Source organism: Anneissia japonica, unplaced genomic scaffold, assembly GCF_011630105.1.
Source record: "Anneissia japonica isolate Jap-2015-1 unplaced genomic scaffold, ASM1163010v1 scaffold287722_len911783_cov160, whole genome shotgun sequence".
NCBI classification, from domain to species: Eukaryota; Metazoa; Echinodermata; class Crinoidea; order Comatulida; family Comatulidae; genus Anneissia; species Anneissia japonica.
The window spans coordinates 738,567-743,575 of NW_022711579.1; positions in this window are offsets into that span (position 1 = coordinate 738,567).

The window sequence follows — 5,009 nt, forward strand, 5'->3', positions numbered from 1 at the left end:
CTACAACAAGGATACCAGCCGGGAAAAAAGGATGTGTGGGAGGGAAATATATAATGCTTATATCAGGCGTAGCCTGAGATTTAACTTGGCCTGGTCATTACTAGGCTCTATGAAAGGAACATGTTTTGGCAGAGCCTACTCTCATGTGTTTTGGCAGAGTCTACTCTCAATGTATCATCATAAAAATTATAAATAGTGTAGCCTAATACTGAATAACAAATTGTAGTTATTGAAACAGTGGATGAACAATGCAAATTATAAATTACATACCCAAATTATTTATACAAAGTAACAAAAATAATTGATAAAATTTATAATTTTATTTTACTTATCATTGTTTAGCCAGTTCATAGTTTGCTGAACAAATTATACTGACTAGTAATATAATCCACACAAGAGCAGTACATTATTTTAGCAATAAAAAAAAAAATTCAGACTCCAACTCATTGCAAAACTGAAAGAGAAACTAATAATTAATTATAAAAACTTTATAGGCATACAAATTTTATGACTATGTGATGCAGTTTTTGAAAAATATTTTATTGTATTACAATTTACTATAAGCTGAATTTTTTTATTTTGTTTCAGAAGTACTGGAAACTTATCGATAGATGATGAAACAATGCGAACACCTACTGCATAACATTGAAGTCGTAGTAGTTGCTGATAAAGTAGAGGGAAACCCACAAAAAAAATTCCCCCAAGTTTACCACTAAAAAGGAAAATGGTGAAAACCAAATATGTGAATTCTAAAATAGTGAAGTATTTGACAGCAAAGAAGGAAAAAGATAAATTGGCCAGCTTTTTGAGTCTAGAAAACAAACTGTGCACAGACTTCCCAAGGCCAAACAAGTACAAGTCAAAAATTAGTAATATTTCATTTCTTAGGTACGAGCGCCAAGGATATGCCAATAAGTGAACTTAATTGCTATCCTACATGGCATAACCATTAAATGACCGGACTGAATGAAGCAGTACACCGGGGTAACCCCTACTCTTCTCTGAGGATGTAGTGAGTTCTTTAAAGTGCACACGAGCCAAATGTGTATGTCGGGCCTACGCTTTAAAGTCCTTAACCGAGAAGACTTGTTCCACCACCTGAAACATTTGGCTTGAATAATAATATATGGATTATAATATTTTAATTACATTATTTATATATGGTTAGTTAAACCTTGTGAACATTATTAATTAGTGGTCAATATTAATATTAAAATAATATTTCAGAATTTGAATTCCACATAGTTTGCTAACGTCGGTAAGTTTCAAATAATATCTTGTTTAACCACGAGAACAATTTGTATATAAATGTGAAATTGTTAATAAATACAAGAATCTGTTGTACAATGTCAAAATTGTTGTTTGTATATGCTTACTCTGATTTGATTTAGTTATTTTAATTAAAAATGTACTGTTCCTCACAAATAGTTGCACTTTTAATTTGAATTGCTTATTTATAATGATCACAAAAGTTAAGAACTCTCAATAAGAAAGGTTGCAAAAATAAATTAGTGGTATGCTATAAATACTGTTATAACAAATTTTCTGGTAAGCTTATAGTTCATGATAGTCAACATAAAGTAGTTTAGATAGGACTAAAGTGCAAGTGCTGCTGTAGGATGTATTTTTGGGGAGGGGCTGAGTGAGATAAGGATAATTGTGGCACGCATTGCCATCTGAGGCCCTTCCGACCAAGCCGGGTGGATGGTTTGGGAGGGGGTATCCTGATGAGATTTTTTTTTTCAAATAGGACCTCTGGATATCCAGAAATGGCGCTCTCTCAGACTGGAAAAATACTCTTAAGTATTTGATAAAGTACAATTAAGATCTATAAACTCAGCTCAATAAACACTCATTTCATTTCATTAGGCCTACTTTTTTTTTTTTTGGTCCGACTGCCCAACAAACTCTGGTCGTCGGAGGGCTTGACATGTCCCATGGGGGTCTACAGCACCCCCCCCCCCCGACACCTCGGCTGCCGCCGCCTGGTGTTATATTTAAATTTAACATGATACTAAGGAAAAGGTAAGAAGCTAGGATTTATACACTATAGGCCTACACTAGGCCTAAATACATAGTAGTTTGGCCCCTAGCCCCCCAGGCCTACATCTGTCCTAGCTAGCTAGTTAGGTGGGCCTAGGGCCTACCTAAATACAGAAATTGTAAATATTTGTCAGGCTCAGAAGCACGATCAACACTGTTTGGTCCCGGGGTCTGTCTTCCTCAGTTTATTGAATTGACCCATTCGGATCTCATTTTTCTTCTAATTTTGACGTCTTCCACAGCATCCTCGACATCACCGTAGCTATGTTGACGTCGTTCCACTTGGTTGCTTCCTTTGACCTCGACGCTTTGTTCCCCGGACGCGATGTGAACGCACAACCGGAAATCGTAACCGGGCCCGGATTCCGGTCCGGACTCCGGACCGGAATCCGGGCTTGATGTGAACGTAGCTTAAGAATGAAAAAGTTTTATTAACAGGCTTTTCAAGGAAATCTCTGAAACCAAAAAAAACTTAATTTTTTGACACTTTTGTTAGGTTAAAAACATTATTTTTTGGAAAAAAATATAGATTTTTTTGACATTTAAACTACACCTGATATGCTTGCATGTGAAAATATATTCTAATTAAGAAGTATTCCTCACTGGTCGATAACATGTCAGAATCCTAACATAAGGGTTTAAAAAACCCCCCAATTTTTGGTCATTTTTAGGCTAAAAATATAATTTTTTTTGGTTAAAAAATATACAGACATTTAAATTATAACTAATATGCTCTGCATTTAAAAATATATTTTAACCGATATCATACCTCACTGATCAATAATGTGTCAGAATCTGACATACTGTAAGGCCCTATAAAAAATATTATTAGTTTATCACCCTACTGTATCTGGGCAGGAAAAGTGATGAGGGAGGGAGGCTTTTTTAATTTTTTTTTTTGTTTTTTGTTAAAGCCAAATATTACCCTTGGGTTATTTGCTGGTGCATTGATATTCAAAGTAAAACATGATTTAGATAATGCAAACAATATCTACTAACTATTTAATAAAATAAATGAAAAAAATAAATAAAATTTCAAAAATAAAAAATTCAACATTTCAATAATGTATCAGAATCTTACGTATAGGTTTTTAAAAATCCCAATTTTGGCATTTTTTTTTTCATAAAGCCATAGATAATGATCGCCCGATTTTGAACCTGACTGAGCTCACCCATTAATCTATCAAGGCCTGTAAGGATGCACATTTCTTCCTGTGACAGTTTCAATGAGGGTGCGGATGCGTTTTGCTAGCAACATGGTCTTTAGTGTGCATGCCACCTATGGCCCCAGATGGATAAAGGGCAGTGCCCTTGGTGGTAGTTTGGGGACAAAGCTTTGGGCATACAGTGGATTTCTGAAACCCATAATTTAGTAATTATGCTATGCTATTTAAATTTGCATTTGAATTTTGGGGTTTTTGAGGACCTGAAGATGTATGCTTCATGTCCTGACACCTGTACATCTGTATGCCTAGAAGTAACATTGTTAACACGTTGGCTGCCAGCGACGAATATACTCACCCACAGGGTGTTGCTGAGGGCGCCAGGAACGAGTATACTCGTAAAAAACGGGGGAACATTCTAGCGTTTATAACTTCTTTATTATACAATGTACGACCACAGACTCAACGGCTGGTAGTTCAGGGAAGATACACCTAGATGATAACGTACAAATGACATGTATGTTTGTTGTGTTATGTTGCCGGTAGTACACTCGAGCGGTACAAGTGGGGGTGCCCTTTGAACATATACCAACCCATGCAAAAAGAGGACGAGATAACTCGCACTTGGCATAGTCATCAAAAAGTTCTATCACAGTGCCATCGACGAGTATACTCGCCCCCTAATATTTTCCCGCCAATTTATTAGACACATCATTTTGATGATATATGACTAGATAAAATTTCAAAAAAGTATGTTTGTACATGTAAACTTGTTTTGGCACACGGGAAGGAACCGTAAAAAAAGGTCTGGCAGTCAACGTGTTAATATGGATAAATCTGCAAAATAACAAATTTGTACCACAGTTATTAAATATTAACAGTTGGAAGAAATGGCAAATGAAATGCATACTACAGCATTTGGCAATAATTAGGAACGATAGTGAAAATGGGTTTTAAAAAGTGAACCTTTAGAAATTTGAGGGTCCAGCATTTTTTGAGAGCTAAACAGTATATTAATGGATTTCTGAAACCAATAATTTGTAAATATTCTAGTTAAATTTTTATTCATTGGGTGTTGTGGGGGACCTCTGAAGAAGTGTTTTATGTCCTTTATATCTGTATACCTCTGCAGTAGCAATATCACATCACTTCTGTTACTATAGCATGAATAATTTGTGCAAGTATCTTGAGGAAAGTACTGTATGTCCCAGTGCCCTACCCCTTTTTCTTAATTTTACAGAGCGTGATATACCACATTTATTGGAAAATGAAGATTAATTGGCAAGCCTGAACATTCTATTCCCCACCACCCCCAGTAGTAACAGAGGCATTTCTTTCCATAAGTGAACATCCATATAAGCAATTCGACTCCCGTCTCCTGACATTTTAGCGACTCGCTATTCTTTAGTATGACAGGACCAGTAGGCCTACTTCAGTATCAATAATTAAGGTCCACCGAGAGGTGTTCTCTCAGAATAACAATGACCTTGCGCATCCACCCACCCATGTGTTGACCAATCAATAATTATAGTTATTGTGCCATTGAAGATATTTATAGTGATATTATTTTTTAGTTCCTCGAACTACTAAGTATATATAAAGTCAACATAATACATCGGGGATGTTTCACCCCTCCCCAATGTTGGACCCCAGCAAGTGAGCCAGTTGAACCACTGCCAATACTACAGTTAAAGGTTTTCGGCACCCCTGACTTAACCGCTCGTCCAACCAAATCGCCTCTTATTGTTTTCATTGTTATTTGCTTATTTGTGACAAAAGAATGACAATACAATACATATATAT